Source organism: Rhinopithecus bieti, unplaced genomic scaffold, assembly GCF_001698545.2.
Source record: "Rhinopithecus bieti isolate Rb0 unplaced genomic scaffold, ASM169854v2 scaffold_10347, whole genome shotgun sequence".
NCBI lineage: Eukaryota > Metazoa > Chordata > Mammalia > Primates > Cercopithecidae > Rhinopithecus > Rhinopithecus bieti.
Genome location: NW_016806836.1, coordinates 5,031,841 through 5,050,474, shown reverse-complemented (window position 1 = coordinate 5,050,474; position 18,634 = coordinate 5,031,841). Strand labels below are relative to the sequence as shown.

The 18,634-nt window shown below is 45.1% G+C and overlaps 1 protein-coding gene across 1 annotated transcript in view; it reads right to left on the bottom strand.

Annotated features, from left to right (window-relative positions):
* The window catches only part of PTPRT (protein tyrosine phosphatase receptor type T), an 890,462-nt gene extending 884,129 nt beyond the window's left edge, over positions 1-6,333 (bottom strand). Inside the window, exon 1 of the mRNA XM_017878051.1 lies at positions 6,198-6,333. The gene's annotated coding sequence lies outside the window, so the exon portion shown is untranslated. The remainder of the gene's footprint in view (positions 1-6,197) is intronic.
* Between the last annotated feature and the right edge of the window lie 12,301 nt (positions 6,334-18,634).

Here is an 18,634-nt window from a genome sequence, read left to right as displayed (position 1 = left end):
TAGATCAAACCCAGACACGACTTGAGGAAAAGAGTCTTTCAACAGGGGTTCACACCTCAGCCAAGATTGGCATTCCAAGAATATCCAGGCAGACAGAAGCCGAGTTGCCTGGCTGCCAAAAAGGCTGGGGTTGGGAAAATGTCACAGTGTGGAAGATGTCCCAAGACGTCCCCGGACACTCAATGGATATCATCCCAGGGCAGTAAGATCAGAGATCATCAGCTCCTGGAAGTGACCCAATCGCTCTAAAGCCAACCATTTTTGGGGATTGGCTTGTGAATGGATATACACGCAGAGCCTTCGGGTCAGAAGCTTGTGCCCAATGCCTAAAGTTGAGCGGGGGCAGGGAAGTTTGACCTAATGAGAAGAGCTGTCCACTGAAGACTAACTTACTCTTCCTTCCTCTCCCAGGTGCCAGGCATGAGCAGCAGCAGTCTCTCCTAGGACATTCCTACCTCCAAGGGGCTTCAGTCCTCTGGAATGATGCAAATCAGGCACAGGGATGAGGAAGCACAGCCTCTAACCCAGCCTGAATCTCTCGCTTTCCTACAACCCCTTCTTCCTCCACGAGGGATCTGAAGCTATCTGCTTCACCATACACCATCCAGTTAATCTCTTTCAACACACAGTTCACCTCAATAAACCTTCCTGAGGCCGGGCACAGTGGCTAGCACCTGTAATCTCAGCACTTTGGGAGGCCGAGACAGGAGGATCATTCCAGCCTGGGAGTTCAAGACCAGCCTGGGCAACATAGCAAGACCCAGTCTCTATAAAAAAAACTGAAAAACAACTAGCCTGGTACAGTGATGCATGCATATAATCCCAGCTACTTAATAGGCTGAGGCAGGAGGATCACTTAAGCTCAGGAGCTCAAGGTTACAGGGAGCTATGATGGTACCCCTGCACTCCAACCTGTGTGACAGAGCGAGACACTGTATCAAACCAAAAAATAAAAAATAAAAAATAAAAAATAAAATAAAATAAAATAAACCTCCTTAAAATTAAGCCTCCACTGCCCAGAAAACTCTGCGTTTTCCACCTCCAGTAACACCTTCCACATTCCTGTGTCCACTATCTCGCCACTGAGTCATGAAGACTTCTGAGAAACACACAAGGGAGGGGAGAGACAACATCACAGTTTAGGATTTTAGAGCCGGGGGGCAGAAAGTGTTTCTGCTGGAATTTCTGTCTTCCTAGGTACACAAGCAAAGGAAACGCTGGCTTCCACATGGAGAGGAATACAAGAACCTTCAAACTGGTCTTCCTATCCCACTTACGGAGCTCTCCAAACCGCTCTTCCTCCCAATAGCGGTGACATTCCCAGAACAAAAATCCAATCATACCAGTGCCTGCATTGGCCTCCCTTTAATCCTGGAATAAAATCCAAATTCCTTGAGATGGCCCACCAGGCCTACCTGAAGAACATCTCAATTCTATTCCTCCAAACTTACCTGCAGCTATTTTCCACTGGCTATTCCCTGGCCTCATTGGTCTTCCTCCAGTTCCTTGAACAAGCCACACTTTCTCCCAGCCCAGAGCCTTTGCACGTACTATGCCCTCCACCTGGAAACTTCCCCACTTTTCACATGACCAAGAGAAGGAAGTACCTTCTTGTTCACCAGGTCTCAGTTTACATATCATCTCCCCAGAGAATCTGTCCCAACTACCATATATAAAGCTCACAGTTGGAGACTATCCACATTAAGCTCTTGGTTGGTTTTAGTCCCAGTATTTATTGTAATTTGCAAGTATGTGTCTGTGATATCTTACCTCCCAGTGGCATATATGCTTCATGAAGGCAAAGAATATTATTTATCTGAGTTGCTGTTTATTCCCTGTGCCTCGTACATAGTAGGAGCTCAATAAACTCACTGTATGAATGAATTAATCCACTCCACATTTTTATGGAGAAAATGAATATTCACCAGTGTCATTTGTGGCCAGATATTATAAAATGTGTGTGTTTATGTGTGTGTGTGTATATATATATGTATGTGTGTGTTATATATAGTATATATTATAAAATATTTATATAAAATATGTAATATTTATATATATACTTTATATATTATGCAAAGATAATATGTATATTTACATTTATTATAATATAACTCTAAAGATACACAGTATGTATGCATGTATTAATCAATTAATTTATCTGCATTGATCTGATTGGCCTCACCATTTCCATTTTGCAGATGAGGAAACTGGAGTGTGAGAGGTTAAATAAATTGCCCAAAGGCACACAGCTAAATAAATGACAGCTGTTTGAGTTGTGCCAACACCAATCACAGCTCTGGATAATTTATCTCAGTTCTGGGATTAAAGGCAAGTGTCCAAGATCTCCCCGCAGTAGAACACAAACAGGGCATGGTGAGTACAACTGGGCTCATTTTCTTCCCCTGCATCTGCAGAGCCCACTTGGGTATAAGGCCCAGGGAGAGGCTCATCAGCCACCACACCCCTGTAATGGCCACTGGCAGGAAGGCTTCCTCTCCCCTGTTCTACTTTATATCCTGCAGGAAGCCGGCCACTAAGGAGGATTTAACCGTGTCTGCCAGAGTGTCTGCTGTTTCTCCTGGGACTAACCTGCCATGCAGTAGATGCAAAGCTTCATTTATCACTTCCAATGAAACATGGAAGAGACAAAACCCCAGCGGATGCTCCCTGCTTCCAGTGTCCAACAGGGCAGGGCTTATTCCATCAGGGCCTCTAAGGTGCCTGTTTCCCTGAGGGAGGGCCCCTCCTCCCATGTCACAGGGCCATTGTCCCTTGTGCTGGGCCCAGGGCTGTGTGGTCTGGATCAGGCCAGCTGACCTGCTGTATCCACCAGGGTCCTTCACTTTTAATGAGGTAAAATTCCCATAACATCAAACAACGACTTTAAAGTGTACAATTCAGTGGCATTTAGTATGTTCACAATGTTGTGCAATCACACTTCTACCTAGTTCCAAGACCCTTTCATCACCCTCAGAGAAGACCCCTGACCCATTAAGCAGTCACTCCATTTCCCCTTCCCCAGCCCTTGGCAACCAATAATCTGCCTTTTCTGGACATTTCCACAATCGTATCATACACATGGAATCATACAATATGCAACCTTCTGTGTCAGGCTTCTTTCACTTAGAATAATATTCTAGAGAGTCATCCACAATGTAGCTGGGATTACTATCTCCTTGCAAGTTTTGGCCCCTGGCCAGTTAGAGCTGTCAAGTCAGAGAGCAGCACAGAGTACAGAGCTGACAGCCAGCCTTTTCTCAACCTCCTCAGACCCACTAACAAATGGGGGCATCGGAATCATTGCACCTGGAAAAGTTCGCCTTCTGCAACAGGTGGGCGATCCCTGGGGGGAACTTGCCCCCAAACAATGAATCACCCTGAGGAGTGCCACAGCAGATGGCAGGGCCCGAATGTGGACCAGACCCATTCAGGACACCAGAGTCCAGCCCTGGCCAGTCCTGGGAAGTCCAATACTCACAACGAGAAAGGAAAAACCTTAATATTTACATACCTGGACACTTTTGCTAAAGAAAAGCAAATCCAGAAATCTCAAGAACTAAGCAACCCCAAAAGTTTAAACTGTGTTATATTTTAAGTACAACAGATTGTGGACTGACTTCACTGTGGCATCAGCAAAGGATGTTACATAAATGACAGGGGGTCAGAATGTTATCAGTTCCTTAGACAGGGGCCCTGAGTTGTCACTATAAATACAACCATTAGATTCTCTGACAAAAAATTCAGTCTCAGTACTAAACACCCATTACCTCCTAGTGGGAATATCAGAAACATGTACCATATATACTGGTATAGTTCTTGCCCTAAATCTTCCCTTCTTTCTTCACTCAATGTCATGGCAACTTCCATCCAACACGAAAACAGCAGGATTTACAACGGGGTTTCTCAACTTCAATCTTCACACTGTTGACATTTTGAGCAAGGTATTTGCCCTGGGGCTGTCCTGTGAATTTTATAATTTTTAGCAGCATCCCTGGCCTCTACCCACTAGGTGCCAGGAGCACCCCTCCCCCAGTTCTGATAGCCAAAAATGTCTCCAGACAGTGCCAAATGTCATCTGAGGGTACAACATCAAGAACCATCCACTTCGAGTCAGGTCAAAGAGGGCAGCTACAGGGAGATTTCTGACTGAGGTTGCATGAGAATTGCAGGTATGGGATTTTGAGCCGTGCTTCCAAAATTAGGTGAATTACAATCAACTCTGAATTTTCCAGGGGCCAATTATTCACATTTCCCCAACCCCTGTGCCCGTACTACCTGCATTCCACCCAATTCCCAGCCACTCACAGGCAGCTGGCATGATGGGAGACAAAAAGAAATCTGGAATCAAGAATGCAGGCTTACTGGAAAGTTGGATTGTTTTGTTTTGTTTAGACTTAGAGACTTGTGCTTGTTAAATGCATCCTCCTTGCATCTTGCAAAGTTTCAATGCTGCCCAACCTTCCCCCAGCCCCTGGTGGCAGAGTCACTGAAGAAAAGGGACGGGGTCCCCTTCTTCTCGTCTGTGGATGGCGGGAATTCTCTCCTGTTCTCTGTAGAGGAGGGACATTCTAATGCTTCCCCTCTCCCTCCAGAGGCCAATCTCCTTCAGGCAAATAGACAAGGAAAGAGGTCTTCTCTGGGGGACCAGGCCAAACAATATCACAATGTTTGAGGGCACAGAAGAACAACATATACAGAATAAGAAAAAGCGTTGCTTTCATATTACAGTAAATAAACTTTAAAAATCCCCTTAATGTCTCTTTCACTCCAGCCCTTGCTCCTTTTCTTTCCTCCCCTGGACACCAAACTTCTTGCAAGAGTCGTGCTCATTCACTTTGTCCACCCTCATACCTTTCACTCACTCTCCAATCCAGTGCATGAGGCCACCCCACCCCAGGACTCCCTGAAATTGTCTTGCCAAGGTCACCGATGAGTGTCTCTACCTTGTCACTGAATCTAATGACCACCCCTTCATCCTTATCTAGGATATAAAATTCATGAGAACAGGGAATTATGTCTGTCTTGTCCACTTTTATATCCCTAGTACTAGAACAGTGCCCGGCACATAGTAGGTGATCAATACACATATTTGTTGAATGAGTGAATGAATGAATGAATGAATGAGTGAATCCCACCTGACTTCTGCAAGGTATTTCCAATGCTGACCACTGTCTCCCTCTTTGTATCCTTCCCTTGGTTTCTAGAAAGTGACATGCCAATGGTTTTCCTCCTACCTCCCAGAGGACTCCATCCATCTCAGCCTCTTTATGTTGCCTGCTTCCTTCACTGATCCATGAGCTGCTCTTCAGGGCCCTGCACCAGGACCCCTTCTCTTCTCACTCAACAACACTCTTTTCCCAGACTATGTCATGGCTTCAGTCACCACCCAGGGAGGGCAGTACTGTTTGAGCTTCCCTTCATCTTTTCATCATTTGTATCTAGGAACACCTGTTTCATCCTCTGGAGAACTACCCCTTCCCACTCCAGCCTGCCCCAGATATGGCCACATATCTCAGGGTTGGATTCTCAGAGCCTCACCGGCCCCTAGCCTGAATGAGCAGCTCAGGGATGGTCATGTGGCCCAATACAAGCCAATGCAAGTGTGGCCCAGGATTTGAACGGTTGGTGATGAAACTTCTCTCTTTTCCAATGAGCTTAGAGAAATGGGGAGTTGGCCATCTTGCTTCCCTAAGAAGGAGTGCGTCCAAGAGTTCAGCCAGCTCACAAAAAAAAAAAAAAAAAAAAAAAAAAAGCAAAGTGAAGAGAGGAGAAAGAGAGAAAGATCTGGAACTGGAACTCATGACCTCATGTGAGCCCTTAAATTCAGTGATGTTTGAAGGACCCCACCCCAGGAGCTTCCAAGTAAATGACCCAATAAATTTACTTTTTGCTTATGCCATTTTGGGTTGGAGTCTCTCATGGATAACCAACAGCCCCAGCTAGAGCAATGACTGCCACATCTGTAGCACCAGGCCTGATTCAACTCTGAGCATCAGACCCACGTATCCAATTGTCCATGGACATTTTTATGACCTCTGCCAAATGGATAGGCTGCTGGAAACACACTCTCTGAAGCAAAATCTGGTTTGATTAGAAGAGTTCCTCACCATGTACACAACCAACCCCCCATGTTGTGCTCATCCCACTCTTAGATATCTTGCCAACTACAACCCTATTACGAATGTTGACTTCCTCACCGCTATGACTTCACCCCATTGCTAAAATCAGAAACTTGGGATGCTTCCGTGGGGGAAACTTATCTCCAAGATGTCTGCCATCAATTCGTTGCCTCCCTGGACATGCATGTCATTCTCAGCTAAGAGGTAGGGCCTATTCCTTCTCTCCCTTTGCATCTGCTCTGGCCTTAGAACCCGCGCCACACACCACCTGCCCCTCCCCCCCGGCCCCCCGCCAATAGAATGCAGTAGTAGTGATGTTCTGGGACCTCTCAGGCTAGGTCATAATAAACTTCACAACACCCACTGCCACCAAAGAAGCTGGACTATTCTGAAGTGGCTGTGATGGAAGGGAGCCCAAGCTAGCCACAGGAAGAAGCCATGTAGAGGCAGAGCGCTATGTCAACTAGCCTCCAGCTATTCCACTTTTCTCAGCCCTGGTGCTAGCCATGTGAGTAGAGCAGCCATTCTTGGATGTTCCAGCTCTAGCAAATGCCACTTGAAGAAGAAGCAAGGCTCCAGTTACACGGATTCATTTGAGCTGGCCAGCCATTTTTGTCCTTGATCCACCCCAGTGGAAGCATCAAACATTATGGAGTGGAGACAAACCTTTCCAATGTGCCTGCTCCAACTCATGACCCACGGAATCATGAACATATTAAACAGTTGTTGGTTTACATTATTAGGTGTTGAAGTACCTTGTCATGCAGCAAAGATAACTGAACCACTCAGCTATTTTTTATGTTTGCCAAACCATTCCTGAAATCTATCCAAAACCAAATACTACTCTTTAAGGTCACCCTGGCCAGAAAAATCTCTATTGTAGAATGGAGACAAAGTTATTGATTTGCCTGCCTTGCTCCCTCACCATACCTTGTAGTACTCCAGGGCTCAGCACAGTGACTGGTACTAAGACATCCAGTATGTATTGATGAACGAATGAAAGGAAGGAGGAAGGCCTGAGTGCCACTGCCCTCCATGAAAATGTTCTGTGAGTCCTAGAACTAACCGTCTCTTTGGGACTCTGTAGCAGCAAAGCAGTACTGCAAGTGTTATTATAATAACAGTGACAGAATCCAAGCCTAGTAATCATTAACCATCCCCAGGAGAGCTAGTTAGCTAGCAAAGAAGAAAGCCCCCTCCTCAGGGTTGGGAGCGCTGGTGCCCTGACAGCACTTGGCTTCAAACTGAACTCCCCGCGCCTTCTCACAGAGCTGATCTGTCTATAAAATTGGTGGTTTCTATAGAAACAGAAGCACTGTAGTAAAGCGAAGGGAAATCGTACATTCTGTCAGCGTACGGAGATCAATCCTGTTCTTATATGGGGCCAGGACTCTTTCACGCTTTATTTTTGAGCATCTCAACTTTCATTTCCATCCCAGCCATCTCATCTCATATTTATGAGGCTCTTGCACTAGTAATCTTGTCCCTTCTCACCTAGCTGCCTTTGTTAACTATGACCATGGGCAGAAGTCTGTGGAAACAGCATGGAATCCCTGACATCCCCTCGTGGTGCCATTAGCTCCAAATTCCCAACCTGAGAGGCAGAACTGGGATCCCTGGTGTTCCGGGGTGGCAACCAAGATGGTGGACTGAGACACTACAGAGGAGGCACCACAGCCTTCTACCTAGACATTAGAAAAACCTACTCTGTAATTGGGTACGTGTTTTACATGTCTATACCTTAGCTTTAGACTGTCTCCATGCTCTTAAATATTAATATGTCTGCAATCTCTGTTTTGCACCCCAAAGTGCACGTGGCTTTCTAGCAGGCAAGGAGATAGAGTTTAGCTTGTATTTGAATTGCTCATGCTGTCTCTGATCATCTACAGAGAAAATTAGAAAAGGCACAAGTTATATTTTAATATTTTAGATGAAGGTCCAAATTTTAAGGCACATGTTAACTCATGAAAATTGTCTGCTTTAATCAAGATTCACTCTTAAAATAAGAAATAGTGTGATGTTTTCTTCATCAAAGAGCACTTTTACATCTGACCAAACAGCACTAAACGTATTTTGCCTTTCTCCTGTTCTAACAAATGGCTAGTTGATGAATAGAAATAAAATGATAGATGGATGAGAGAATGAAGGATGGATGGAGGGATGCATGTGTGGGTATGAATCATGGACGTGTGGATATATGATAGACGGATGGGCAAACAGGAGATGGATGAATACATGGGTAGATGGTGGGTGGATGGATGGATGGATGCATGGAGAGGTGGAGGGACGGGTGGACATGAATTACAAATCTGTGGATTGATGATGGATGAGTAGACAAGGGATGAGTGGATGGATGGGCAGATGAATGGGCAGATGGATGGATGGATAGATGGGGGAGGGACAGATGAATGAATAAATAGATGGGTGGGTTGGTAAGTGGGTGGATGGATGGACAATAGAGAAATCACCCATCAGGATAATTTTTCTAAGATGTAAACTTAATCATCCATCCACTTATTCATTTACATTTTTGAGCATCTACTATGTACCAGGCAAGATGTTAAAAGCACTTAGGATTCAGCACTGGATATTGGAGATAAGGTCCCAATCCTTGAGGACCTAAGATTTCAGTATCTTTAAAGCAGTAAATAGATTTAAGGCAATAAGAGTGGGTGCAGGGAGAGGAGTGCATCATCTATCACCATGGTCCAGGTGAGAGTTGATGGTAGCTTGGTCTAGGATAATGGCAGTGGATACAAGGAGGCAGAAACAGATTCAAGAGTTATCAGCAGGCCTTGATAGCTGATTGAGTTGCACAGCCCTGAGTCTAAATCTCAGTTCAGTCACTTACACGCTGTGTAAGCCTCAATTTCCTCAGCTATAGATTGTGGATAATTGTACCTATCTCCCAGAGCTGCTATGAGGAATAAATGAGATGAAGTACGTGAAAGAGTCAGACATAGGGCCTGGCCAAGAAAATGTTTTTAACACCAAAAGCCTCCATTTTAGGGAAAGATACCCAAACCCCTGTTTCTTGATCCCAGGCTATGAGCTGTGAGGAATATTAAATGCTATTAGGGTTGAACAGTAGTCAGAAAGTCAAGAGAGACTCAAAGGCATAGCAGGGCAGGGTCATGTGGCCATGCAGTGTCCAGCCTACTTCCTCCCCTCTTCCAAGGATGCAACCAGCTGTGTGCCACGAGCCTGCTCCACACCACATCTGAGTCCACATGTCATGCCACCATGGCTAGCCATTAAAACCACTTCAGAAGCCTGGGCCCATCCATCGCAGCGCAATCACCAAAATTGAACTTCCATGGAGCCAGAATCAAAGGGCTGCATAAACTAGTATTGTATCCTCCTCCATCAGAATCATCTTGCCTCTGCATAGCCATTAAGCACAGCCAGAAAAAAAATAAGAACTAGGCAGAAATCTAGGCAAACAGCATAGGAGCAAAAAGCAGGGACACTGGAACAAGTAGACTGCCTAGTTTAAACCTCACTTCTGCCACTTAGTAGCTGCATCACCCTGGGCAATCTGCACAACTTCTACGTGCTTCAGTTTCCTTATCTGTCAAATGGGAATAAGTACCTTCTTCTAGACTTATGATGATAACTAAGGTGTGCAAATATGTAATGCAGCTGGAACACCACCTGGAATACAGTAAGCAATATATAAGTGTTTGCTCTAGTTCACTGCCAAGCACTAATATGCTCCAGTTACCTCACTGAGTACACAAAATGCACCAAAATGGACTATTCCATTTGGTCCACATGACAATCCTGAGAATGGGTTATAAAGCAGGGGTTCTGGAAATAGATCTACCAGCATCTTGCTTTATGACCTTGGGCAGACAAAGAATCTCTCTGAGACTCTTTTTCTCACCATTAAAATGGGTACAATAGCACTAAGAGCAGGTTCCTAATAAATGAGAGGGTGGATTTGTTTTTTGTATGTACTCTTAAACAAAATCTTAGGCTGGATCAATAGTCCCTTTGCGGGCACAGATCTGACCCCAGCAAAGCCATTACCTCCACTTTCATGCCCTTCAGTTCATGCCTTAAATGGGTTCCTTTCCCACCAGCCTTTCTCTTTCTAACAACACTCTATGCTGCTGCAGAATCTGCAAAGAAAACTGGACCACGCCAACCCAAAGGAAGTTCTGAGGGTGGAGGAAAGGAAACCAAATCTAAACTAAATGACAGCTCCCTTGAGTAGGTATTCTGAGAGTCAGCAGAGAGGCAAGGCCACATCAAGGTGGGGAGGGTGGAAAGAGTTGTGCCTTCCACCACTGCCAAGGTCTCAGCCAGCAGGTGCACAGTGAGGCAGGCATGGCCACCCACAGTGTGTAGAAGACTGAGGCTCAGAGATATTAAGAAATGTACCAGAGGTCACATAGCTCAGTAAGTGGTAGAGCTGGGATTGGAAAGCAGATCTCACTCTCCAACTGCCCCTGCCATGGTACCCACCACCGTCCCTAGGTGAATCACACAAGATAAAAGCATAGGTGAGTCTGTAGTTAAGCTCTAACTTGTTGTTCACTTGAAGAAGAGCTCAGATGACCTCTGTTCCCCTGGGGTGGGGCAGGGGCAGGGGGACTATCTTCTCATCTTCTCACTTCCACCTGCAGTTAATCCTGTAGAATAGAGTCTACCACACTTCCCGAAGAGCCTCTGGCCCCAGCACTCAGATGAGTCATCCATCTAAAGCTGCCCAGCCCATGGAGAAACTGAGCCCTCTCGTTTATGTAACGGCAGCAGAATTCTACCTTGCCAATTTCTTAAAGTGTCTCCAGGGAAGACCTCAGATGACTGAGCCTGGGTACCAGGGTTTCTCAATGTTGGTATTATTGGCATTTTGGACCAGATTATTCTCTGTTGTAGGGGGCTGTCCAGTACTTTGTAGGATCCTTAGCAGCATCCTTTCCTCTTTCCACTGGATACCATTAGTACCCCTTTCAGCTGTGACAAGCAAAAATATTCCCAGAATGGCCATATATCCCTGGAAGAGAAAAGTCACCTGAGATTGAGCATCACTGCCCTGGATGGATATATCACGGCCTGGGAGATAATGGACGAGCCTGGGAGATGTCACAGGGGGAGGAGGAACTCTAAGACCTCCCATGGGATGGCTGGACCCTGGTATGGTCACCTGAGCTGAGGGTGGGCCCTTGACTCTGCACACCGTTAGTTCAATCCTGCCAGAGTTGATTGGTCTCAGCGAGATTAACTCAGTAGATCCAACTCATAAGAGGTTGACGTGTAACTTGTATTCCAGGCTGTTGATTTCCCAGGAGAAACAGACCTTGCAAGCAGATCAGATTTTCCTGTTATCTGGCCAGTGCCTTCTTCTCCGAAGTTTGGGGAGCAAAATCATGATGAGGCTGTGGTTTTGTGAGCAGGACTGGAGGAAAGAGTTGATGGAAGACTTGGGTGAGTGCTCCTGAGCGAAATCTCCCTCTGTTGGTCAGGGAGGACAGCATCCCAGCACCTCTTATCACTTTCTGTCTCCTACAGTTAAGCCATGACCTGGTGATACATGCAACAGTTTGCCTATCAGACAGCTCTGCCAGCCTGCACGTTCCAGAAAGGCAAGCGCAGCGTGTTATCCACATCTTCAGCAGTAACTGCTACACAGAAGATGCTCAGTCAACGGGTGTGTTTGCTTTTTTTTTTTTTTTTTTACCATTTGCAGTCACCTTCCTAAAAAGGAAAGGTGTGTGGGGAGGGGAGGAAGAAAGGAAGCAAAAGAGATTTCCTGCTGCAGAAGAAAAATGGCATAAATTCTAGAGAGGCTACCATATCTCTCTCTAATTTGACCTGAGCTGAGCAATATATCCAGGATTTAAATGATGCTGGTCACTCACTTCTTTCTAGGTCACCTTTGCCCAAGGAGATGTCCTTAGAATCACAGTATTTGGAGAAGATGATGGAAGAGGAGAGAAGGGAAAGGAGGAGAGCAGGGAGGGAAAGAAGAAAAGGGCAGGGAGGAGAGGAAGAGGTACAAGGGACAGGAGAAGGTTAAGGAAGGGTAGAAGGAGAAAAGAAAGGAGAAAGAGGGTAGGAACAGGGAGGAGAGGGAGGAGGATTTACACAGAAGCTCATTCCCTATGGACAACATGAGTTTAAGAAACGCCGCACGCTCTATCCCCCTCTTAGCAATGCACAACACACATTGCCATATCAATATAAATCATATTAATGATCATCATCAACATTTATTGAGCTTTTACTGTGTACCAGACACTATTCTACAAGCTTATCTGTATTAACACTGTTAATCCTTCCCACAGCCCTGTGAGGCACAGATACATTAAATAACTCGGTTACTCTAGGTTACTGGCCAGTTAGTAAAGTTGCACGGCTGAGAAACACGGCAATTCACAGATCCCACAAGGCCCTGCATTAAAAGTCTACAATCCCAGAATTTCCCACACTTGCTTTCTATGTTTGTTGTCACACGCAGCATCTTTTAACAGGCTGTGGAACACATTTGGAAAGCACAGTTCAAAGACAATGTAGGTTTGGCTCACCCTCCTAAGTGCACGCCTGAGACCTCCCAAAAATAAGCCTCAGTTGTCATAACTGAGGGGCATAACCGTAATTAGTATGATTGTTAACCCTTATTTATTATAACATTATCCTTTACTTACATTATTGTTCCTTAAGCTTTACAACTTCTTAATGAGTAGAGTACTGAGATTACTGTCCCCATTTTCCAGATGCAAAGGCTGAGGCTCAGGAAGACTACCTGACTTTGATCCCCAGCCGGCAAACCACAGTGCAACCCAGGAACAAATGCTGAGGCAATACATTCTCACGAAGACTTCATTGTAGGGGCAAAGCCAGGGCAGAAAAAGTTAGGGAAAAGGAGAAAGGAAGGAAGGAAGGGGGATGAACCAATACAAGGCAGTGCATCCCTGGGCCGGCCACAGCTTTGCCAGAAAACACCACCACTTGCTTGGGCACACAGCAGTGTGGAAGCCCTTAGCTTTAGTGCATTCCCTTCCGGGAGAGGAAGGGAGAGCAATTTATCTGCTGCCTTGGTTCCTGGCCCTCTGGTTAAAGCTTTCCCCACCACACAGATGGTTCACTCTGTTGCATGTACAGGTTGTGATACTCAAGCTCCTCCATGCAGTTGCTGGGAAAGCCAGATCCTACCCCACAGCATGGGGTTTTTCTAAGCAGTGTCTGCCCAAACTTGGTGAGACAGTTGGGATGTTATCCCCTCTAAATCTCACATTGAACTGTAATCCCCAATGTTGGAGTTGGGACCTAGTGGGAAGAAATTGGATCATGGGGGTGGGATCCTCATGAATGGTTCAGCACCTCCTTTTGGTGCTCTCCTCGCAATAGTGATTGAGTTCTCACAAGATCTGGCTGTTTGAAAGTTTGTGGCACCTCCTCCAACAACTGTCTCTCTTGCTCCTGCTCTAGACATGTGAGACACCTGCTCCCCCTTCACCTTCTGCCTTGATTGTAAGCTTCCTGATGCCTCCCCAGAAGCCAAGCAGATGCCAACACTATGCTTTCTGAACAGCCTGCAGTGCTATGAGCCAATTAAATCTCTCTTTTGTGTGTGTGTGTGTGGTAAATTACCCAGCCTCGTGTACTTCTTTTAGCAATGCAAGAACGGCCTAACACACTTGGGTGCCAAAGACTCTACAGCTCCCACCTGGAAGGAAAGGACAGAGGAGACTGTGACAAAGTCTCACCTTCTCCCATAGGGGAAATGAGACAGTCAATGTTGTTAGGAGTACGGGTGACAGCAGCAAAGGTCAGGACTATGCACTGGGTAAGAAATCAAGGCTTGGGGAACAGGTGGGCCAAGCAAATCTAGGAGGCACATAAACTGAGTCCAAGATACCATGCCTTTGAATCCAAAAATGAGTGTTCCTTCATTCAGTGGCAAAAAGCATTCAACTCACCAACCACCCCAGTGCCCAAGTCACCTGGATCTAAACCACCCATTGGAAATGCAGATTTCTGGGCCACACCCAGAACTAAAGGAACGGCTTCACTGGGGGATCCAACCATGGGGTCTGCATATTTTGAGCAAGCTCTCCAAGTGACTTTTGTGGTCACTAAATTTTAGAAACACCTAGGACAGCATCATAAGCTGCCCTGAGCATGCCTGAACTCCCCAGCTCATTTAATAGGGAAAAATCGAAACCTAGAAATGATTAACTACAGATCAATAAAACAGAACAATGAATCATGGCAAAGGTCGGGTGGCAGTACGCAGCAGTACACAGCAAGCCAATCTAATTAGGGACCCTCGTAAACGTCACCTGCTCATAAACATTTATAAAAACAGGTTTCCTGCATATGGAAGAGTGTTAAATTTTCATATAGCTGTAGGTAAAGTAAATGTATTTTTAATCTCATTCATTGATTTAATACTGTATTTCTTTTTGAAAGACTGGGAGACTCAGTCTTTGTTTACTGATTTCTGTATCAGAGAAACTGCCTGAGAGAGACACCAGAGCATACTTTCTCTCCTCAGGAATAAGGGAAAACTTCTGATTCTTCCACATTAAGACTGCCCCTTGGTTCTCACAGCCCAGGCTGACATCAGATGCTATCTAATAGAGACAAATGACACAGGGTGAGGCAAGGCATGGAAGAGGGGTGTCAGTTCTGCAAGCGAGATGTTGTCACTTGTAAAGATTTTCATTAATAAACCTTCTAATACCTACTGTCGCACTGCACTGTACCCATCTCTGGAAATTTTTTAACAAACTCAGATTTAATTTTCTTTTTCATTAATTAATTTTTTATTCATCTCTTCCATTAGAGCCTAATACCTCCCAATTATGCATTATTAGCTCAGAGGAAAGTTGGTAATTGAGATGATCCCAGGATTCCAGGAGTGCCCTGTGCAGAATGTCTGCTTTAATTAGATTTCCATTAATTACTTTTTTATCAATTAATATTGGGTACTTTGGGCCCAATACTTGTGATCTCCACATCATGCACTCTTAAATGACACCTCATTTACTGCAGTCAGTCAAGCAAGGGACCCAAAGAGAGTTCAGCAGAGAGAGTGGCAGACAGGCTCTGTGCCTCACATGCAAATGACATAGCATGCTTGCTTGCAGGGGTGAGTTTCATCACCTAATGTGTACCTCAAGAGGCCAGGCAGGTTAGGAAGGAGACAGAGAGAGGGAGAGGTGGGGTGGGAGACAGAATGTGGGGGACAAGGAGAGAGGGAGACAGTGAGAGGGAGAGAAGGAGGAAGGGAGAGAGGAAAGAAGGGAAGGGGAGGGGAAGGGAAGGGGACAGCAGGGGATGGGAGGGGAAGGGAGGAGAGGGGAGGGGAGGGGAAGGGAGGAGAGAAGAGCAAGGGAGGAGAGGGAACAGAGAGAGGAGAGGGAAAGGTGGGGATGGGAAGAAGGGAGGAAGGGAGGAGGGGTAAGGAGGAAAGGAGGAGGGGAGGGGAGCAGAAGGGAGAGGATGGGAGGGGAGGGGAAGAAGGAAGCAAGGGAGGAGAGGGAAGGGTGCGGAAAGGAGGAAGGGAGGAAAGGATGAAGGGAGGAAGGGAGGAGGGGTGGGGAAGAAAGGAGGAGGCGGAGGGGAGGGAGAGAGGAGAAGGGAAGAAAAGGAAGGAAGAAAGGAAACCTATAGACAAACATAGTGTCTGGTCCAACCAAATCATTCACAGATAGATAAATGATGCCCAGAGAGCCAAGTGGCCTCACCAACCCTACACAACACTGGGCTAGAACATTTTTCTCCCCTCCACGTTTTTCCTTGCACCTCCCTCTATCCCTTTACTAGGGGAATACATAATTTATCATCTACACTACGACACTTTTAAGAGAGAAAAGGACTGCTGATAATAATTAGACTGGGGAACAACAGACACAAACCCCAGCACACCAAGATGTATTGTCACCCAACCCATCACCCCTCGGTTGTTAACATATGAACCTCCTCCTGAGACAGACCCACTTTTTGAAGGTGGCAACTCTGCCTCTACAGCCTTAAATCAATATGCATTGATTAATGACAATAATATGATGCAATCTCCACCCTCTGAACTCGCTTAGTATTCCCACTTTCTGTCTTACATTAAATGTTTCAGTTTACCCAGTATCTTTTCCCAACTAATTCATCAACTATTCTTTAATAGAATGTAACTTAATTGTACTCAATACCCTAACCTAATTAGGTTAGCCTAATGGTTAAAAAGTAAAGTGAAACTGGGCTACTTGGGTTTGAACTCGGTGGGGTGTCTTTCGGCAGGTTCATTAAGCTTTCTATGCCAGCTTTCTTCTCTGTAAAATAGTACCTACCTCATAGAGTTCTTATGAAGATTTCAAGAGCTCATGTACATCAAGTGCTGAGAATAGTGCCTGGTTCATAGAAAGTGCCATGTAAGTACTTGCTAAATTAAATCACAATAAAAAGTTAGAGAAACGGTGATGATCAAAAGACGTAACTAATTTCTAGCTTTGAACTAAACTGAGTATCTAGAAGTCAAGGAGAAGAAAAGAAAACCAGACGTGATGAGCATAGCTTCCTGTGCTGGGACTGAGATAGGTACTTCGGATGCATCATCTCATTTAATTCACAGAACAACCCTTGAAGATATATGTACTGCTATTATCCCCATTTTACAGATGAGAAAACAGAAGTTCAGAGAGATATCGTGACAGGCCTCCACCATACAATAAAGCCAAATCCCCTCAAAATCCAGCGCAGGTGGGACAACCGGAAAAAAAACAAAACAAAACCCCAGTGTTTCAGGCTGACTTTCAATTTCTGCTTGAATCCCCGTTGTTTCTGGTTTCCACTAGCACCCACCCCAAGGGAGTTCCTCGGCTCTGTGTTCTTTGGCTCTGTGAACAGCTGACACCGACTGAAACTTGCAGAAAAATTTCCTAAGTCCTGAGAGAGAGTCCAAGAGAGAACAAGGACAGGAGGCAGAGAAATAGCCCAGCGACAATGGACAGTACCCGATCTTCCATAGGGGACTCACTCCTTATCAGGGACCTTATCAGCTCATCCCATCCCATGGCCAGGTTCCTAGAACAACATCACTCTCACCTCCAAGGACTGGCCCTCTTCTCAGACACCTTGTCCCTTCCACCATCTACTTACAAAGAGTGCCTGGGTTCCTAGGTGACAATGAACAAGTCTGGACCCTGACCACCCAACCTACTTACTAGCTACTAGGAACTCCCTCATACACAGTCACCAACTGGATTATACGTTAATTGCAATAAATATTTTGACTGATTTATTCATCCATTTCTGCTGATACAACAAAATACCTTAGACTGGGTAATTTATCAATAGTGGAAGTTTATTTCTCACCATTCTGAAGGCTGGGAAGTCCAAGATCAAGGTGCTGGCATGTTTGGTGTCTGGTGAGGACCTGGTCTCTGCTGCCAAGATGGCATCTTCTGGCTGTGTCCTCACATGGTGGAAGGGGAGCTGGAGGACCTAACAAGTTCTCTCTAGCCCTTTTATAAAAGCACTAATCCCATTCATGAAGACGGAGCCCTCATGACCTAAGAACCTCCCAAAGGCCCCATCTCATAATACTGTTGCATTGGGGATTAAGTTTCAACATGAATTTTCAAGGGATACAAACCTTAGCAATAGCAAAATATCTCATGTAGTCAGGTTAATAGAAGTACCTTCTCTCCGGGTACGTGTAGTTGCCAGCCTGCATCTGTCACTGTTTCCTCTCCCCCCAGTATCAGGATCACACTATGTACATGCACACAGGTACACACACGTATACACACACAGCCCTTAAACAACTGGATTGCCAAACAACCAGCAGGTAATATAAGCAGCAGCTGCCAGAGTGATACAAGGATGTCGTAAACAGCACCAGAGTAGAGAGTAAGAAGCACCCTAAATAATTCATTTCCCTATGTTGGGAGAATATACCCAGACAGGTATAGCTGTTCCCATCTGTAAATCACTAAGAATGAAAAACGATAACCAATGTGGGGCCTAGGAAGGTATTTTGTAAATTAAATAAGAATGAAGTATACAGACAATATATATTTTCCAAGATGATTTATTGCATGAAACGCCATTAAATTTCAGACTATCTGCTTTGTGTTCATAAATTCAAGATAACTGGGTTTCCATGAAAACAATTCTTTTAAAAAAAATGAGATAGACAGATAAAAAGAGATCTGGTTTTAAAAGCTAGAAAAAAAAATGAAGATAGGTAATTCAAGTAAAGAAAAGTCTGTTTGGAATCCAATTGTTGATAAGAAAATTTTAATGCTGTTAAGGGGCAGAACTGTGGAATCCAGAAGCAGCGCTGTGTAGAACTTTCCAGAAACAAAGAAGAAAAGAAGGTGGTGATAAATATTTCTATGGTGCTCCAAAAACATAAAACCTTATTTTATCCCTCATTCCAAGCAGACCTCCATATTGTGATACTCTTGCTCAGAGATGTTGGATATTTTAGTTATTATGTACAATTGTGTGCTGGTTCAATGGGGAAAATAGGAAGCAAGTCCTTAAAAAGAAAGATTATAGCT